General features: G+C 42.0%; 1 pseudogene; it reads left to right on the top strand.

Annotated features, from left to right (window-relative positions):
• The first annotated feature begins 6,752 nt into the window (after positions 1-6,752).
• Positions 6,753-12,220, top strand: LOC110291459 (annotated as a pseudogene).
• Positions 12,221-22,039: the final 9,819 nt, after the last annotated feature.

Raw genomic sequence — 22,039 nt, 5'->3', positions numbered from 1 at the left:
AACATACAAAAACTAAGGGGATACAGGGAAAGCAGCATTAAGAAGAAAACTCATAGCTCTGAGTGCCTTCAGAAAGAAACTTTATACACTAGCAGCATAACAGCCCACCTGAGAGTTCTAGAACAAAAAGAAGCAAATATATCCAATAGGAGCAGATGGGAGGAAAGTGTTGAACTCAGGGCTAAATACAACCAAGTAGAAAAAGAACTATACAAAAAAGAAAAAGAAAAAGAAAAAGAAAAAGAAAAAGAAAAAGAAAAAGAAAAAGAAAAAGAAAAAGAAAAAGAAAAAGAAACCACCACCACCAACAAAAGCAGAAACTGGTTCTTTGAGAAAATCAACAAGATAGATAAACACTTAGCCAGACAAAGCAGAGGGCATAGAGATAGTATCCAAATTAACAAAATCAGAAATGAAAAGGAGACATAACAACAAAATCTGAGGAAATTAAAAAAATTATCAGATTCTAACATAAAGCCTATACTCAACAAAACTGGAACATCTGGATGAAATTGACAATTTTCTAGACAGATACCAGTTACCATAGTTAAGTCAGGATCAGATAAATGATTTAAACAGCCTCATAAATCCCAAGGAAATAAAAGCAGCCATTATAAGTCTCCAAAGCAAAAAAGCAGAGGACCAGATTGGTTTGGTGCAGAACTCTACTAGACCTTTAAAGAAGACCTAATACCAATACTCTTCAAACAATTTCACAAAATAGAAACAGAAGGAACACTATCCATTTCATTCTATGAAGCCACAATTATGCTCACACCTTAATCACACAAAGACCCAACAAAAAAAGAGAACTTCAGACAAATTTCACTTATTAATATCAATCCAAAAATATTCAATAAATTTCTAGCAAACTGAATTCAAGAACACATGAAAACAATCATCCATCATGGTCAAGAAGACTTCATTCCTGGGATGAAGGGATGGTTCAATATATGGAAATCCATCAATGTAATCCAGTACATAAACAAACTCAAAGGAAAAAAATACATACTCATTTCATTAGATGCTGAGAAAGCATTGGACAAAATTCAGTATCCCTTCATGGTAAAAGTTTTGGAATGATCAGGAATTCAAGGCCCATACGTAAACATAGTAAAGGAAATATACTCAAACCCGTAGCCAACATCAAACTAAATGGAGAGAAACTTGAAACAATCCCACTAAAATCAGGGACTAGACAAGGCTGCCCACTCTCTGCCTATCTATTCAATATAGCACTCAAAATTCTAGCTAGAGCAATTAGACAACAAAAACAGATCAAAGGGATACAAATTGGAAAGGAATAAGCCAAAATAGCACTATTTACAGATGATATGATAGTATAATTAAGTGACCCCAAAAATTCCACCAGAGAACTCTTAAAGCTCATAAACAACTTTCAGCAATGTGGCTGGATATAAAACTAACTCAAACAAATCAGTAGCCTTCTTCTACTCAAAGGATAAACAGGCTGAGAAAGACATTAGGGAAACAGCAACCTTCACAATAGTGACAAATAATATAAAATACCTTGGTGTGACTATAACCAAACAAGTGAAAGGTCAGTATGACAAGAACTTAAATTCTCTGGAGACAGAAATCGAAGAAGACCTTAAGAGATGGAAAAATCTCCCATGCTAATCGATTGTAAAAATGGCCATCTTGCTGAAAGCAACCTACAGTTTCAATGTAATCCCCATCAAAATCAACTTAATTCTTCATAGAGTTAGAAAGAGCCATTTGCAAATTCATTTGGTATAACAAAAAATCCAGGGTAGTAAAAACTATTCTTAACAATACAAGAACTTCTCGGGAAATCACCATCCCTGACCTCAAGCTGTATTACAGAGCAATCGTGAAAAAACCCTGCATGGTATTGGTACAGAGACAGGCAGGTAGATCAATGGAATGGAATTGAAAACCCAGAAATGAACCCACACACTTATGGTTACTTGACTTTTGACATAGGAGCTAAAACCATTCAGTAGAAAAAAAGACAGCATTTTCAACAAATGGTGTGAAGAATGCAAATCAACCCATTCTTATCTCCTTGTACAAAGCTCAAGTTCAAGTGGATCAAGGACCTCTGCATAAAATCAGATATACTGAAAGTAATATAAGAGAAAGTGGGAAAGAGCCTGGAATTAGTGGGCACAGGGGAAATTTTCCTGAACAGAACACAAAATGACTTATGCTCTAAGATCAAGAATTGACAAATGGGGCCACATAAACTTGCAAATCTTCTGTAAGGCAAAGGGTACTCACAATAGGAGAAAATGGCAACCAACAGATTGGGAAAAGATCGTTACCAATTCTTCATCTGATAAAGGGCTAATATACAATATATACTAAGAAATCAAGAAGTTTGACTTCAGAGAATCAAATAACCCTGTTAAAAATGGGGAACAGAGCTAAACGAAAAATACTCAACTGAGGAATACCGAATGACTGAGAAGCACCTAAAGATATGTTCAACATCCTTACTCATTAGGAAAATGCCCAGCAAAACAACCCTGAGGTTCTACCTCACACCAGTCAGAATGGCTAAGGTCAAAAACTCAGGTGACAGTAGATGTTGGCAAGGATTTGGAGAAAGAGGAACACACCTCCATTATTTGTGGGATTGCAAGCTGGTACAACCACTCTGGAAATCATTTTGGCATTTCCTCAGAAAATTGGACATAGTACTACCTGAGGACTCAGTGGTAACTCATGAGCATATACCCAAAAGATGCTCCAACATATAACAAGGACACTTGCCCTACTATTTTCATAGCAGACTTATTTATAATAACCAGTGGGTGGAAAGAACCCAAATGTGCTTCAACAGAAAAATTGATACAAAAGATGTGGTACATTTACACAATGGTGTACTACATAGCTATTAAAAACAATGACGTCATGAACATCTTAGGTAAATGGGTGGTATTAGAAAATAACACCCTGAGTGAGGAAACCCAATCACAAAAGAACATACTGGTAAGTGTATATTAGCCCAAAAGCTCAGAATACCCAAGATAGAATTCACAGATCACATGAAGCTCAAGAAAAAGGAAGACCAAAGTGTGGATGCTTCAGTCTTTCTTAGAAGGGGGAACAAAATTCTCACAGGAGGATATATGGAGACAAAATGTGGAGCATAGACTGAAGGAAAGTCCATTCATAGACTCCACCACCTGGATTCCATCCTATATACAGTCATCGAACTCAGACAATATTGAGGAGGCCATGAAGTGCTTGATGACAGGAGCATGATATCTCTATCTTCTGAGAGGTTTTGACATATCTCTATAACCATGAAAAAGTAAAACCATCATTACTCTTTGGAGAAGGTTCTTTGTGTAGTGGACAACAAAATAGGAATTCACAACTGGCCAAAGTGACGAAGATAAGAATCTGTGGAGTCTAACCCCATTAAAAAATGGGGCTCAGAACTGAACAAAGAATTCTCACCTGAGGAATACCGAATGGCAGAGAAACACCTGAAAAAATGTTCAACATCCTTAATCATCAGGGAAATGCAAATCAAAACAACCCTGAGATTCCACCTCACACCACTCAGAATGGCTAAGATCAAAAATTCAGGTGACAGCAGATGCTGGCGAGGATGTGGAGAAAGAGGAACACTCCTCCATTGTTGGTGGGATTGCAAGCTTGTACAACCACTCTGGAAATCAGTCTGGCGGTTCCTCAGAAAATTGGACATAGTACTACCGGAGGATCCTGCAATACCTCTCCTGGGCATATATCCAGAAGATGTTCCAACTGGTAATAAGGACACATGCTCCACTATGTTCATAGCAGCCTTATTTATAATAGCCAGAAGCTGGAAAGAACCCAGATGTCCCTCAACAAAGGAATGGATACAGAAATTATGGTACATTTACACAATGGAGTACTACTCAGCTATTAAAAAGAATGAATTTATGAAATTCCTAGCCAAATGGATGGACCTGGAGGGCATCATCTTGAGTGAAGTAACACAATCACAAAAGAACTCACACAATATGTATTCACTGATAAGTGGATATTAGCCCAAAACTTAGGATATCCAAGATATAAGATACAATTTGCTAAACGCATGAAACTCAAGAAGAATGAAGACCAAAGTGTGGACACTGTGCACCTTCTTAGAATTGGGAACAAAACACCCATGGAAGGAGTTACAGAGACAAAGTTCGTAGCTGTGATGAAAGGATGGACCATTTAGAGACTGCTGTATCCAGGGATCCATCCCATAATCAGCTTCTAAACGCTGACACCATTGCATACACTAGCAAGATTTTGCTGAAAGGACCCAAATATAGCTGTCTCTTGTGAGACGATGCCGGGGCCTAGCAAACACAGGAGTGGATGTTCACAGTCAGCTATTGGATGTATCACAGGGCTCCCAATGGAGAAGCTAGAGAAAGTACCCAAGGAGCTAAAGGGATCTGCAACCCTATTGTTGGAACAACATGATGTACTAACCAGAACCCTGGAGCTCTTGTCTCTAGCTGCATATGTATCGAAAGATGGCCTAGTCGGCCATCAATGGAAAGAGAGGCCCATTGGACTTGCAAACTTTATATGCCCCAATATAGGGGAATGCCAGGGCCAAAAGAATGGGAATGGGTGGGTAGGGAAGTGGGGGGCGCTATGGGGGACTTTTGGGATAGCATTGGAAATGTAATTGAGGAAAATATGTAANAAAAANATNAAAAANNAAAAAAAAAAAAAAAAGAATCTGTGGAGTCTTCAGCTCTAAGTGGGACATCTATAGGAAGGACATAGTGCCTTAGGGTCCATTGTTGAGATGGAACACTATGATCAAAAGCAAGTTGGGTAGAAAGAGTTTATTGGCTTGTACTTCCTCATCCCTGTTTATCACCAAAGGAAGTCAAGAGAGGAACTCTAACAGTGAAGGAATCTAGAGGCAGAGCTGGTACAGAGGCCATTTTCGCATGCCTCAAAGAACACTGTGGAAGAGGTCACGGAAAGATTCTAAGAGTCCAAGGTTAGTAAGAACCAAGCCAAAGTGTCTGCTGGAAAGGACAGGACATCTGCACACATGACATCATATCAACTGGTGTTGCCTCCACAAAACCTACCCAAGATTAAGTCACTTAACATTCCAGCTTGGAAGGGGGAGAAGCTAAGAGCCCTTACTCCTGGCTGAGTGTCTTCATATTTTTATTCACAATTCATCCCAATGGCAGTGTCATCCCTCCTCTCTTCCCAGTCTTGCCTTTGCAAATTCCTATCCCACCTGCCAGTTTCCTTCCTCTCGGAGAAGGAGAAGCCTCTGCTCCCTTGGGTACCATCCCACCCTGGAACATCAAGTCTCATCAGGAATAAGCATCTCCTCTCCCACTGAGACCTAACCAGTCAGTCCAGGTAGGGGAAGGGGATCCAATGGCAGGCAACAGAGTCAGAGATAGCCCTGGCTCCACTTGTTAGAGGACCCACATGAAGACTAAGTTGCACATCTGCTATAAATGGGTAGAGTGCCTAGCTCCAGCCCCTGAATGCTCTTTGGTTGGTGGTTCAGTTTTTGTGAGCCCCTATGGGCCCAGGTTAGTTGATCCCTTGCATCTTCTCATAGTGTCCTTGACCCTTTTGTATCCTGATATCCTTCCCTAACTTTTCCACATGACTCCATGAGCACCTGCTGATGTTTGGCTCTGGGTCTCTGCATCTGTTCCCAACCTATGCTGGATGAAGCCTCTCAGGAGACAGTTATACCAGGTTTCTGTGTATAAGCTTAGCAGAGCATTGTTAACAGTGTTAAGGCTGGTTATCTTACATGGGATGGTTCTCAAGTAGTAACGTTGGGCCTCTGGGAAAGCAGGTCTGCACTTGTACTTTCTAATAAAGTCTATAAATGTATAACTATTTGTGTGATTTCATTTCTTGTTAAAGTACATTAAAGAAAATTTTAGCATACAAATTAAAAATTATTTTTAATAATAAAAAGATCATAGTTTTAAAAGCTCAATAAATACTGATATAAATTGTAGATTTTCATAGAATAAATTCAAAGTCTGGTAAAATTTTCATATAATTATTTTTAGATTCAATCTTGTAAAGTTCTTCCAATTCTTTTTTTTTTTCTTTTTTTTTAGTTTTTGAGACAAGGTCACAATATATAGTGCCGGCCATTCAGGAACTCACTATGTAGACCAGGCTGGTCATGAACTCATCTGATTCTGCCTTCTGAGGGCTGGGATTATGAGCAGGCATCACCATACCCCTCACATTTTTCTAACTCTTTAGTATTTTGTATCTACTGCTCCATTATACATTGACAGTAATAGTGTAAGAAGTACACATGTCCAAACAAAACAGTCTTTATAGGAATGTGACCTTAAAGCTGACTTTTATTCTTGTGCCATGAAAAAGGACATAATGTTTACCAATCACTAGGAAGGAGGGACCCGAGAAAAGAGTAAATAATGACCACCAAGCAAGCATTTGTCAAGATTTGATGAGTCAGAAGACCAGAGATTAAAACTCTAGTCCTGATGTGAGGGCTGAGGAGATCAGCATCCAGACTATCCCATCTGACTTTTAACAACTTAACAGGTTAGATTTTATTTTATTTTAGCTCATGTTGATGCTGCTGTGTTCACAGTGTGCTAGCAAAATTGGATAGATTGAGTACAATGGATTACCAGAAAACTATTTTTATTGGGCCTTTTTTTTTTAAAGCTCTCCTCAGGGTCACCCTACATCACACCTGCTCTCACTGTCATCTGTTTCCTGTGCTTAACATGCCTGGATGGAGCTGCCTGTTGACAGGAGAAGGAGGGTTCCTAGGCCAGAGGATCATCAGGATGTTAGTTCAGGAGAAAGAACTGCAGGAGGTCAGAGCTCTGGACAAAGTCTTCAGACCAGAAACCAAGGAGGAATTCTCCAGGAAGTGAGCCAGTGTCTCTGTTTGTGTAACTGTTGGGAGTACTGACTGAGCATTGGAAGGGATCTTGTCTAGAAAATATGGATGTGCACTTGGAACTTAAGCACATCGGGAAAATTCACGACCACACAGCATAAAATATATCATAGTTGTGGGGCTAGAGTCTGGCTTTTGTCTGATCTAGAGATGATGGCCACAAGCCCAACTGCTGGAGCTCCAGACTGTGTCTTTCTTCCCATCTGGTAATCTCACAATTGTGTTCTTCCTGTATTGTGATACCAGTATATATTTTTCTAATACTCTGCAGCATTAGCAAGATGCTGGAATAGAGGTGTCTGCAGTGAGGCTCTGTCCTTTCTACTTAGTACTGTTGCTTGTTCCTTTTCTTGGATATTTTATCAGAGGAAAATCATTGAACAGTCTCCCCCATGGAACTGAAATAAAGAGTGAAATCAGTGACTGAAAGAGAGACAAAGAGGGGCAAAGAGTGAGAGACTGAGTCAGACAACATATACTGAGCATTTTAGCGAGCTGAGTCAGGGGAGAGCCACAGACACTTCTTTCTCCAAGGTCATTCCCCTCTGACATTCATCTTCACAAAGGAAATGAGAGAACACCTTTCTGGAGCCTGGCATTCTTCTTTGCTGACATTGCTGCTCCTGAGGCAGGAGCAAGCTCTGGAATGACAGTGCAGCTTCTTAGCAGCAATATCTTCACACCCTCTCGTTAACCCTTCAGGGACCTTAGAAAATATTTCACTATGAGGACAGTGCCAGGAACTTTTGGGACTGTGTCACAATGCTCCTTTTGTGAGATAATTTTTCTGACTATGTGATTACCAGTCTCATGCTATGGATTCCATTGAATCTAAAGATACTTATGCATCTCCTGCCCCAGTTTCCTGTCTGCAACATGGGTCTTTTAAGGGGTGATGTATGCAGCATCAGTGGATGCTTCTGATAGCTGCTGAATGCTGAAAGATAGTTCTCTCACAGAGGATCTATTTCCCTGTCTGTAATTCAGCTAAATCTTCATTTTTTCTCAGCCCAGACCCAAGTATCAAGACCTATCAGGGGCAGGGCTGAAATGTCCACCTTTGTGTCTCCCTCTTCTGAACCCTCCTCACTGGAAGTTCATAGAACACAAGCTTGTTAGCATGTTCCTTGCTCAGATTTCTCCAATGCCTTCACAGTTTGTAATCTCAGATTTATAGTATAGCTTCCCAAGACAGAACTCCATCACCCTGTTTCTCCTTCAAATTCAAACATGATTTCCCCATTCCGTATCAATTGAGTCCTATTCCCCCTCCTTACATATCTGTGCCACCACTCCTCCAGTTGCTTTAGTGAATGTAGGAATTTCCCATAAATCTGTTTGTGGATAAAGCAGAAATGGCATCTTACTGCTCAGATGCATTTTCTACAAAGGGATGTGGTGGATATTGGTGCTTCCTCATTCCCTACAAACACTACATTCTGGGTTTTGAGTGTTTATGCTTCCTTCTGTAGAAAGGTCCCCATTGTCTTCTCACCATGACTGCCCTTGAAGGCCTGCATAACTGACACCTGTGTCAGGAAATATTCTTCCCATGCAAAAAATTTCCCACGGACCTGCTTTGTGTCCACAGAGCTGCAGACAAAGGCCAAGGTGACAGTGTTGGAAGGAGACATTCTGGATGACCAGTGCCAGAGGAGAGCCTGCCAGTGCATCTCTGTTGTCATCCACACTGCTGCTGTCATTGATGTCACAGGTCTTGTGCCCAAGAAGACCATCCTAAATGTCAATCTGAAAGGTACAGTACCTGAGGAAAATATGGAGACCATAGGAAAATGATAATGAAAGAAGAGGTAGTGGGGTCTCCTGCTTTGATATATTTGCTGTGCTCACACACTTTCTGATAGCATGGCCCTCAGTCTCAATATTTCTGTAAAATATCATTTTATTTTCATTTTGTCTTTGCATGAATGTCTGTGTGTGTGTGATGTGATGTGATGGGTGCCTATGGGACCAGAACAGGGCATCAGATCCCTGGAACTTGAGTTATAGGTGGTATTAGAAGCCATGTGAATGCTAAGGATCTAAGGCAGATCCACTGGAAGAATAGGAAGTTTTCTTAAACTCTTTGCCATCTCTCCTTCCTTTAATCTCAATAGTTCCATTGGAGAAAACAGAGTGATAGCAAGAACAAACATGGTCAGTTCTCTGGAGACAGTAAGAGAATAAATATTTAAAGCTACACTCTCCATCCTGGTATCCTTCATACCAATGAAGCTGAATTCCAAACCCCACACTTTAATCTACCCACTGCCCACTTCCAGGCCAGATCCAAGTATTAGACAGCCAAGTGTACCTTAGCTTACTTCTGTGAGAGCCACCCTGTCCCCATGAAGCAAGGTGTCCCTGGCAGATACTGCAGCAAAGCTGTCTCACAAAAGCATGCTGGGAAGAATGATCCAGCACTTGTCCTCCCATGCTCTTATCTTAGGAGTCATTAACACTAACATGTCTTTATCACTAGCTTCTCAGCCCACTCTGGTTCTCCTCTGGAGGAGGTAAGCATTTTCCCCATGCCCCCTTTTTTTCTCCATATTTCTTTTTGGTGGGACTTTCTGCAGTATGGCTTCATAGTATAAGTCAGGATGAAACAGGGATTTCTATATAATATCCTCACTCTCTCCACCAAGAACCAATCTTTTTATCACCACTATATCCTCTTCAACATCCCTGAATATGTTCCTTTTTGTAAAAAAATTTACCCTCTTATGCATTACACCCCAACTGCAGAATCTACTCCATCTTTCCACCTCCTGCTTCCTTTTTCAGTCCCTTAACTGCCTCCTTTCCCATCCACTCCTTCCATGTTTTCCTTCAAAGAAGGTCAGTCCTCACAGGGATATCAATTAAACATGGCATATCAAGGTTAATTAAGACTAGACTGATACCCCCACATTATGACTAGATGAAGCAACCCAGTAGAAGGACAGGGGTCAGAAAAGCACGAAAAAATATCAGGGGCATCTCCTTCTTTCTCTGTTAGAAGTCCCCTAAAACACTAAGATATACAAGTATAACATATAGAGAGCTTAGGTTAGACCACTGCAAGCTCCCTAACTGTTGGCTCAGATGCAGTGAGCTCCTATGAGTCAAGGTTTGTTGATTATGTGGTTTTCCAGCTTCAGATCCATGTCACCAGGGAAAGGCCACGCTGAAACTGCCTGGAAGACCAGAAACCACAGTCCAGCTGGCCCAGAGACCTAGGAGAGAACCAACCACAGCAGGCGTGTGTGTGTGTGTGTGTGTGTGTGTGTGTGTGTGTATCAGTGAAATTATGTCTAGTGATATTCTGCTATAGTCATAGATTGATGTCTAAACCTATTATCACTAGAGAGGCTTCATCCAGGAACGGAACTGATGAAAACACATGCAGAGACCCACAGTCAAACATTTGTCAGGGGTCAGAGAACTCTGCTGAAGAGAGGGAGGACAGACTGTAGAAGCCAGAGGGGTCAAGGACAAAATAAGAAAACCCATATGTGTACCTTATGTTGACATTCAATTTGGTCATTCCAAGACTTCTTTACACAAGGAAAAATGTATTCAGAATTTCCAAGAATGCCTTAAAAATGTCCTTTCTAGTTTCTCATCCACAGTCCTGAAACACACATAAGGGCAGGAAGGTGCCAAAAGACCTGGGTGTTTGTAGCTTGCCACTCAATTATATTGCTTACTTGATGCAACTCCCAACAATTGGAGATGTGAGGCAACAAGGATGGTGATTAGGGCATTATTTTACTAGAACATTATTACAATGGGAAAATATGTTACCATGATAGCAGTCAACCCCTACTAGCAAGCAAAACTCCACATTTGGCTTGCAAATATATTTAACTTGAAAAAAAATGAATCTGTTTCTCTGGGAAATCAAATACAGAGTGACTTTTAATGTCAATAACTGAGTGGATGATAATAATGGTAATGACTCCTAGCCCTGGACATTCCTTCCTCCCTCCAGGATGTGCAGGTCTGCACTGTGTCTACAGTGTTCTGCCTTTTCAGGAATTACCACCAGTAGCCACATACTGTTTTTTCAGCTCTCTAGCAGATTAAATAGAAAAGAATGATATGGATAACAAATCCTTGTTCTTAACACTATACTGCCAAGGAACATGTTAGAAAGGCTGTGTTCTTCCTTAGAATCAAAGAACACAGACAAAGATAGGAAGACCTGTCAAGGATGGACATCTGGAAGTTTCAGATACCAGATAGCATATATCACCTTTTCTATTTAAATGTTTATTTGTTTATTTATATTTTTATGTGCCCAAAGCATAGTTGTGCTGATTCAAGAACAGAAAAAAAAGTGCTGGGAATGGGATAGAAATAACAGGAAGGGAACTCCATGTTCTATGTTCCAACACTGACACTAAAAGTGTGTTGTTTGTCATTAGGTACCCAGAACCTATTGGAGGCCTGTAGCTGAGCCAGTGTGCCAGCATTCGACTTCTGCAGCTCAGTTGATATTGCAGGGCCCAACTCGTACAAGAAGATTGTCATGAATGGCCATGAGGAACAGAATCATGAAAGCACATGGTCTGATCCATACCCATACAGCAAAAAGATGGCCGAGAAGGTGGTGCTGGCAGCCAATGGGAGAATGCTGAAAAATGGTGGCACTTTGCATAACTTGTGCCTTAAGGCCCATGTACATTTTTGGGGAGAGAAGTCCATTCATTTCTAATGTAATAATTATGGCCCTCAAACATAAAGGTATTCTGTGTGTTACTGGTAAATTCTCCACAACCAACCCAGTATATATGGGCAATGTGGCCTGGGCACACTTTCTGGCTGCCAGGAGCCTTTGAGACCCCAAGAAGTCCACAAGCATCCAAGGACAGTTCTACTACATCTCAGATGACATGCCTCACCAAAGCTATGATGATTTAAATTATACCCTGAGTAAGGAATGGGACTTCTGCCTTGATTCCAGCTGGAGCCTTCCTCTGCCCCTACTGTACTGACTTGCCTTCCTGCTGGAAACTGTGAGCTTCCTGCTAAGTCCAGTCTACAGGTATAGACCTCTCTTTAACTACCACTTAGTCACACTGTCTAATAGCAGGTTCACCTTCTCTTACAAGAAAGCTCAGCAAGATCTGGGCTATGAACCACTTGTTATCTGGGAGGAAGCAAAGCAGAAAACCTCAGAGTGGATCAGGACACTAGTGGAACAGCACAGGGAGACACTGGACACAAAGTGTCAGTAATGGAAAAAGGGCAGGTACATGGCTCTGGGAGTTATAAGGTCCTGTAGCAAGTACAGAGGCACAAGCCAGGTACTGCTGCCTCCAGTAGACACAGAGACTAACTTGGTATCTTTCTCAAGTCACCAGAAGCCTCACAAGCTTTCTTCCTGAAGCCCCTGCTCAGAGACACATGTAGCTGAGTCTCAGTTGCTGTGACCAAAGACTTTGGCAATTTCAATTTCATGTCACTTAGAACTTAATACTGGTTTTCTTTTTCCCTTCAAGTCCTAAAGCATATCCTGCCTTTGGCAAAGTCCCATTGCTTTCTGAAGTGAGACAGAAACAGCAATAAATATTGTAATGTCTTAACTGGACTCAGCATCTTTCTATTCTTGGGCACTGCTATGATTTCCCTTCCATACCCAGGCCTTGTCAGTTCACAAATCAAACACTGACATAGAGTTCACTCAGAGGAAGTAGCAATCTGAGATTGGCCTTAATCATGTAGAAGTATGTGTTATGTGGTGCTCGCCAGAGAAGACTACTCAAATATGGGGTTAAGCCAATAAATACAATTTTATTATCTGACTGCCAGATACACTAGGTGCTCAGGACCCCAGTGTAGCACTGAGCCTTTCTCAGAGTAAGGTTTAAGCACAAAATTGATGTTCTAGGTTGACATACATCAGTGAACAAAAACAGACAAATGTAAAACAACAGAACCTAAAAGGCAACACTAATAGATTTTGAGGCTTTACAAACCTGTATGGACTGTCAAAAACTAGGTCTTTGTCTTAATTTTGGCAGGAGGATCTCTTTGAGTGCTGAGTTTCATGGCCTGTGTGGTATTCCTATCATGATGTCAGTTTTGCAGTGGTCTGGGGCCCTGTTACTGTGAGCAGGAACTGGGTGATTGACATAGATTAGCTCATTTTACACCCCCCAAACAAGAAGCAAAGACTCTAATTGGTGTGACATAGGTTATGAGTCTTCCTGTCCATCTCCCTGACTGAGTGGTGGGAAGTTGTCTACCTTACCAGAGACAGACTCGAGAAAAAGCTCTGTCGTCCCACTAAACCTTGCAGCCTGAACTTGCTTGTAAGAGGGCCAGCAGGCCTGAAGAGTGGGTTGCTCCTCCCTGGCAGAGCTCCAGCTCTGTTGGCTTCTTTCTGCCTACCTAGACTTACACACCAGGTTCACCAGAATCTTAAGGAAACTGTGTAGTCCTTAGGAAATGGCCCTAGAAAGGGAAAAGAAAGAGAGGGAGAAACTCTCAGCCACCCCCCCCCCCCAATTTCAGTGTCCTGGAAGATTCTAAAACACACCTAGATATATTTGTGACATGTAGTTTAATCATTAGTTAATTTTCTAATTAATAAGCCCCTATTTATACCTTAAAATGTACACAATAATGACAAGCCTAAGTTCCTGGAAGGTTAGAAGGAAGAGACCTGGTTCAATCACACACTTGTTTCCCCTCAGCCTAGAATCTGGAAGATATTATCCCTATATCCTGATGTCATGCCAGTCCTTACATTGTCTACCTTTATAGTTCATTTCTGCAAGGCATCCTGTAGCATTGTACCCTTCATTTCCTTCCAGTTTTCTCCTTAACCTTTTCAATATCTCTGAGGCCAGGAGGCCAGTCAGGAAATGTGTGGTAACAGAAAGGAAAACACAGTTGTCTTAGTTAGGGTCTTACTGCTGTGAACAGACACCATGACCAAGGCAAGTCTTATAAAAACCAACATTTAGTTGGGGCTAGCTTACAGGTTTAGAGGTTCAGTCCATTATCATCAAGGTGGGAGCATGGCAGCATCCAGGTTATCATGGCAAAGGCAAAGCTCAGAGTTCTAAGACTTCATTCAAATGCTGCTAGTGGAAGACTGACTTCCAGGCACCTAAGGTGAGAGTATTAAGCCCACACCCACAGTGACACACCTACTCCAACCAGGTCACACCTATTCCAAAAAGGCCACACCTCCAAATGATGCCACTCCCTGGTGCAAGAGTACACAAACCATCACATTCCACTCCCTGGTCCCCATAGAGTTGTTGAAACACATGAGTCTATGGGGGCCATACTTAAACATAGCATAATGCAAAATGCATTTAGTCCAACTTTTAAAATCCTCATAGTCTATAGCAGTCTCAACAATATTAAAAGTCCAAAGTTCAAGGCCTCTTCTGAGATTCATCCAATTACTTAACTGTAATCCCCAAAGAAAGACATGATACCAGCTGGGCAAACCCCAAACTCTGCATCTCTGTTGCTGATGTCAAAGCAGCTGGGCAAACCCCAAACTCTGCATCTCTGTGGCTGATGTCAAAGCGATCTTCAGATCTTCACTCCTTTTTCATCTTTGTTGACTGCAACAAACTTCTTTATCCTGGGCTGGTTCCACTCCCTGTTAGTAGCTTTCCTCAGCATGTATCCCATGGCTCTGGCATCTTTAACATCTTTGAGTCTCCAAGGTAATTTCAATTTACAGCTTCTTGTTTCAGTGTCTGGGATTCCACTTGATCTTTTGGGCTACTCCTAAGAGCTGGCATCACTTCTCCAGCTCTGCCTTCTGTAGCACTCTAAGTTCAGGTTGATGCACTCCACTACAGCTGCTGTTCTTGGTGATCATCCCATGGTACTGACATATCCAATACACAAGGGTGTTCCACTCTAATTAGGCTTCACCAATAGACTCTCATAGGCTCTCTTCATGGTGCCAAGCCTCAATCCTTTGCATGACCCCTTCAGTCCTGGGCCATCAACTACAGCTGAGGCTACACCTTCTCNAATGGCCTTCNATGACCTCTCACAGTGCCAAGCCTCAGCTGTTCTTCATGACACCTTCATGCCTTCAAAACCAGTACCACCTGGGTGACTCTTACACATTACCAAGTCCAGCCACAGCACAAGGTACAACCTTGGCTATCTCTGGGACACAGCTTCTTTGTGCTCCCAGAAAACAATTCCCAGATTTCAATTCAGTGATGCTGGTCTCTTCTTAATCATTGCTAATATCTTAGCTCCAGCTAACCCGAATCAAATGTCCCAGTAGTTCCTTCCATTCTTAACTCTAGAGCCAGAGCAACATGGCTGAAGCTGATGAGTTCTGCTGCTTACAGGAACTAGAACATTACCCTCTTGTACTATTACATTATCACTGGCTTTATGTTTTCCAAATCCTTCACTGCCTAAGCTTGGCTATCCTGGTTCTTGCTCTGTAGATTGACCATGAATAAAAAGATCAATATATGTGTCTCTTGGGATTAAAGGTGTGCACCACCATGCCTGGATCTAAATTTAGCTGGGTAGGATCTTGCCCCAAGGTCCCATTCCCTTAATCTGTTATCTCCTAGAACACAGGATTTTGCTCCATTTCACTTACTAGTACCCCTTTAATACTCAAACCACGTATTTTATACTTTTCCTTTCTAAGCTTACTATGCTTGTTCAAACTTCTCTTCATAGACTTAACCAGAGAACAGAGTCTCTGCTGGGCTTTTTGAAACTTCCTTTGTCAATGCAATTAATCTGAGTCTCTTCACCTTAGTCTCAGGCAGACTTTTCAGTCAAGGGCAAAAAGTAACTACATTCTTCACCAAAATATTACAAAAACGGTCTTTATGCCACACTCTGAAATTCTTCTCCTTTGAAATCTCTTGGGCCAGGTCAACACAGTTCAAATCACTCCCAGCAACAAAGTCTTCCATATTCCTACTAGGATGACCCATTAAGCCACATTTAAAGCATTCCACTCTGTTCCAAATCCAATGTCCCAAAATCCACATTCTTTCAAATGAAAGCATAGTCAGGCCTATCATAGCAATACCCCAGTCCCTGGTACCATCTTCTGTCTTAGTTAAGGTTTTACTGCTATGAACAGACACCATGACCAAGGCAAGTCTTATAAAAAACAACATTTATTGCGGCTGGCTTACAGGTTCAGAGGTTCAGTCCATTATCATCAAGGTGGGAGCATGACAGCATCTAGGCTGTCATGACTCAGGCAGATCTGAGAGATCTATGTCTTCATTCAAAGGCTGCAAGTGGAAGACTGACTTTCAGGCACCTAGGGTGAGAGTATTAAGCCCACACCCAGGGTGGCACAGTGGCACCTACTCCAACCAGGTCACACCTATTCCAATAAGGCCATACCTCCAAATGGTGCCACTCCTTGGTGCAAGAATATACAAACCATCACAACAGTTATTTTGTTTGTTTCTCTGTATAGCCTTGGCTGTTCTGGAACTCACTTTGTAGACCAGGCTGGCCTCGAACTCATAAATTTGCCTGCCTCTGCCTCCCAAGTGCTGGGATTAAAGGCATGCACCACCATGCCTGGCTCGAGGACACAGTTCCTAAACAACAATTAACAGACTATCTTCTATTCCAAACAAACAGAAGGAAAATGTGCTATTTAGGTAGGAGTAGTTCTTACTTTAGGTAGGTAGTCCTGATCACTAGCTTTTGTCATGAAAGTAAAACACCTCAAGAGAAAGTAAGGTACAGAATGATTGTCAGCAGCCTGAGACTGTGAGCCTTCTTTGCATTTTCTTCATGATTCTGCAATCTGTGGTCATAGAATAAAGGAGGCATAGGGAAGCGCTCTCTCACGAGTGTGTACCTATGATTGAAGAAAATGGAGCTGAGCATAAGGTGTCTGGGAAAGACTACTACATGAGAAGGGACTTGGAAAGGAGAGCCAAGAAAGTCCATGCAGCGAGGGCAACCTGAGAATGGTATACAGGGTCAGTGTGCAGGAAGGAGGGAGGAGAGCCAAGCCAAATAAAGAAGAGGACAAGACTTAACCTGGGTTTGCTGAGAGACCTGGGTCATCCTAAGTGCCAGATAGAACTGAGCAATAAACAAGTGTGGTCCCAACAACCCAGCACAGTGTCCAATGAGTGTTCTGTTTAGAAGGCCACTGCCAGTATCAGGATACCAAAGGATATTGATACTTGATATTGGATCTCCAAATATTGGAGTGTGGGCTTGTAGCACAGACTGAGAGCAGCTCAAGGAAGAGCATTAATGTGAAATCATTTTTCTGTATAAAATGGGGGCATATTTACTTTTTCTTGGTGTTTGTCCCAAGAATGATTTTTAGTATATTTTAGCCTTCTGCATGTTTACAATTGGTTGAAGATAATTTTTAATATAAAAATTGCATGGTAGTTTAAGTATACAAATTAAGAAATCCTATGTGTAGGCTAATCTTTTACCTCTTACCTCCAGTTCTGTCTATGCTCCTAACTTATGGTCTACTTAAGAGAGAAAACAGGAGACCTGGTAGCACTGTAAACAGAAAGATGTGTAACGCTTGATAAAGGTAAAGTCTGGGGGCAATTCCCTGTCTGGACAGAGGTATAAAGGTCCTTGCCATTTGGCTACATGGTGATAAATGGATGAGATTTCACAGTTTAAGTGGAAGGAAAAATGATGCAGGTAGATGTATTGGAGCCTATAAATACCCATTTGGGAATGTGGCTGATCCTGAGTCAGCAAGGAAAACAAATTTAGACAGAGTAAGATGCAGAGATAAAGGAGATGCCTGCAATGGTATAAAAGATGTAGTCATTAATATAACAATTCTAAGATTTAAAAAGGTAGCTATGTAACAATGTAGGTATCAACTCAATAAAATTTAGCATTGTAAATTGATAAACACATAATGTCAGCACACATGGGTTTTTAAACAAAAACAGTGAGACCTAAATATTTTCATGGATTTGCTGATTTCATTGAGGTATTGGAATATGGTGCTAAGTGATCTGAATTGTTGAATGTATCTCTGTGGAATTGATTGCAGTATCTCCTTTGGCACATTTAAGCACAGCACAATTCAGTGAAACCCCCCCCCCCTGGTGATAAATAACTCAATTCTATGTGCACAATAAGGCTTAAGGCATGGCTACACAGAAACTCTTTGTACAAATGACATCTCCCATAAATATAAATTCTAGAGACTAAGAGGCTCATGATAAGGGCCTTTAGGAGGATCTGGTGTGGTCTCAGCCACACAAAGGTCACCAGGCTATTAATTGCATCCTCTCCCAGCCTTTCAAGCAGAAAACAGGTTGTACATTTGTGATAGTTTATATATGTTCATCCCAGGGAGTGGCACAATTAGAGGGTGGGGTCCTTTTGGAGTAGGTATGGTCTTAGTGGAGTAGGTGTGTCACTGTGAGTGTGGGATTTAAGGCCCTCATCCTAGCTGCCTGGAAGTCAGTCTTTCACTAGCAGCTTCAGATAAAGACAGAACTCTCAGTGCTTCCTACATCGTGCCTGCCTGGCTATATATTGCTTTGTTCTCACCTTGATGATATTGTCCTGAACCTCTGAGCCTGTGAGCCAGCCGCTATTAAGTGTCCTTATAAGAGTTGCCTTGGTAATGGTGTCTGTTCACAGCAGCAAAAACATAAGACAACATCTCTCTCTTTGAAGAGACAAGCCTGTGTGTTTGATGTTTCTCTAGTGTTTATATGTGAGCACAAGGACCTTCTGGCCTCCCAGAGTGGGAGCTGCCATGTGAGTGTTGGAAATCTAACCTGAGTTCTCTACCAGAACAATGAGTGCTCTTACTGCTGAGCCATTTCTCTAACTCCTGATTTCTCTTTCATCATGTACTGGGACAATAACTTAGTGCCAAATCAAAGAGATAAAGGCAGTTTAGAAATACATACCTGGTTTTCATTCTTCTTCCACTTGCCTCATTGCTCCAAATAGAAAGATCCTTTTGTACAAGGACAATTTCTAAAGACCCTGTTATAAACATGGCTTAATTCTTTTATAATAGATAATACTGTTAAGAAAACACTAGTAAGGGAACCCAGACCCAGAAAGATAAACACTGTATGTCCTAACTCATGTGTGAGATTCAGCACTAGATCTTTATATTTGTGTGTTCAACTTGGAGTAACACCTAGGACAACTGATGAGTGGGAGAAAAGATATAAGGGTGTAGGGTGAGAGTAGTAGAATATAGCAATGTGAACAGGTAAAGGGAAAATGAAGAGGGAGATTTAAATGAGAAGCCAAGTAGGAAAGAATAATACTAACACCACCTGTGCTTGCTGGGAGCAGAGACTCGGTGTTGGACTTGATCACACACAACACACACCCCAGTTGCAGCTCAACTCCCCAAATATTCAGACACATCCAGCTGCACAGGTGAGACCTTAAACTCCACCCCAAAACCCAGTGTACCAGGACCCTTGTGACCTGGGAAGCAGTTTTCCCACCCAGCTGAAGACCTGAGTGCCTTCTGGATCCCACCTGTGCCAGCCTGGAGCAGAGATTCAGTGTGGGACCTGATCCCACACAACCCACACCCCTGTTACAGCTCAACTCCCCAGGATCACAGGATAGTATGATCACAGGCTCATAGGAAGGACAGGCTCCAGTTGGAGACAGGGAGGCCAGATAACACCAGAAATAACCAGATGGTGAGAGCCAAGCATAAGAACAGAAGCAACAGAAAACAATTTGACTTGGCAACATCAGAACCCAGTTCTCCCACCATAGAAAGTCTTAGATACCTCAACACACCTTTAAAACAAGATTCAGATCTAAAACTCTCATTTCATGAAGATGATAGAGGACTTTAGGAAGGACATAAAGAATTCACTTAAAGAAATACAGGAGAACACAAGTAAAGTAGTAGAAGCCCTTAAAAAGGAAACACATAAATCCCTTAAAAAAATACAGGAGAACACAATCAAACAGATGAAGGGATTGAAAAAAAACTGTCCAGGATTTAAAAATGGAAATAGAATGACTAAAGAAAACTCAAGGGAGACAGCCCTGGAGATGGAATACCTAGAAAAGAGAACAGCAGTCACAGATGAAAGCATCACCAACAGAGTACAAGAGACAGAAAAGAGAACCACAACAGCATAAGATGCAGTAGAAGACTGTCCCGCACTATTGTCTCGCCAGCAAGAAAGCACACGGAACACCAGGATCCTTCTGCAGCAAAGCGTTTATTATATCTTAAAGAGGAAGATGCAGAGCTCCAAAAGGGGGCTGCTTAAAAACACCCTAGTGCGGCACGTCCATGCCTGATTGGTCGCTTACCCATGATCTCATTGGCACGCCCCAGGGTGGGCAAAAACTTGGCATGAACACACTCTTGCACACGCGCACACAGCTTGTTTCCTGAAAAGAGGTCAAGCTGGCACAGCGGAAGCCGGTGCCATCTTGTGATGGTGAATGTTATTGCGGCTCTACACATCTCCCCCTTTTAGTTTTACTAAAACGAGGCTGGTCTAGGCCTCTGCAGTTATGTCCATCTGCTGTGGCTCCTGTTTTAGGTCGTTCCTCTAATGTCACAGCCTTACCTGTCATAGGGTAACCCTATCGCCACAGGGCCCCGTGTCTTAGGTTGGTCTGTTCATGAGGAAAGTTGCCCATCTGTGGATACCGCAGTACTGTGTGACAGTAACTGCTAAATGACCTAGGGCAAACTGTACAAAAGAGGCCATCCAAAAATGAATTAGTGGGGGAATCATGATCACCCTATTGCGTGCAATGAGGAAACCTCAGCGATGTGTAAGGGCTGATCAAGGATCGTTGAGTCTCTCTCATGCCAGTGCAATGGATCCACAAATCCGTGGGGTGCAAGAGCAGAGAACTCAGATGCCGACTAATTCTTGAGCATAGATAACCAAATTTCAGGGGAGGCCCCTTGTTCAATGGCCACAAGTGCTTGAGTGATAGCGACCTTGTCACGTTTCTGTTGAAATCTGAGCTTGCAGACCAACCATAGCATGAACACTAATCCACAGCGCCAGGGCTGCACCAAACAGACCCACCCCCACCCATTCTTTGAAGTAAGAAAAAACTAAAGAAATCCAGGAAGAGAGTCCCTCCGTCAGCGACAGGTCCACTCGTGTTGAGTTGATGGCCAACACTGCTGCCCTCAAAGACTCGAGAGTCTCATCAAATCCTTCTGACCAGTTTCCTGCAAGATACAATGACAATTGCCTAGACAAATTAGCTGCTTGGGTAAAATTTTCATACTGTACACTGGTAATGCAGAGTGCCCCCAGCTTTTTTTCACATCCCAGTTGAGCAAGTTGAAAAAGAATATCCAATATTTCCTCTACAAGACCGAGGCGTTGGTTAACAACCATTAATCCGCCCTTCAACTGGGCACTAGCAGAAGTGTGAAGATTAACAGCATCTGCCACCATGGCTGATAATTGATTTAGGCCTATGTCTGTTTGGACTGTGGTTGCCATGGCAATCCCAGCAACTGTTGCTGCAATTGCACTAACGGAGATCGCCACTACAATGGCTGCAGTTATACCGAAGTCTCTCTTCTGCCTAAACAAGGACAGGGTAGAAGGGGTCTCCACGGGGGCAGGAACCTACCGCGGGACTCTGGCAACCATGGCATGACTAGCCCATCTTGAATTCCAGCACTGTGACATCCAACAGGAATTATTGGAACAGTCTTTAAATGAATCATTTGAAAGAATAAGCAAAAAGGGGGGATAAACACAGACTGGAGTAGGTGAATAATTCTTATTTACAATGGTTCTATTGAATCCAACAAATATTTCAGTGGTATTTATGAATGATTGGCCAGACCCGTCCTGTTTTAGCATGGTGCCAGTGGTGATACCAGTAAAAGACGCCTTTCCAACCGTACCACCCCAGATAAAGGCCAAGGTGTTAAGATCTGTACAGCTACCATTAATTCCACAAAGTAACCACTTACGGAAAGGATCCATTCTATGGTCCTGTAGGAAGAGTCCCTGATTCATAGCCAGTTCTTCCTCTGGATCTACCATCCTATTGGGAGAAAAGGAAAAGGTTCTACCCTGATTTGCCCAGAGAGTAATGGAGGATTGACAATCAGACCAGGGCAGGATAATTTCCTCATCATCCTCCCCATCG

This window comes from Mus caroli, chromosome 3, assembly GCF_900094665.2.
Source record: "Mus caroli chromosome 3, CAROLI_EIJ_v1.1, whole genome shotgun sequence".
Classification (NCBI taxonomy): Eukaryota; Metazoa; Chordata; class Mammalia; order Rodentia; family Muridae; genus Mus; species Mus caroli.
Note: the sequence above shows the minus strand (reverse complement) of the source record. Positions and strands in the feature narration are given on the sequence as shown.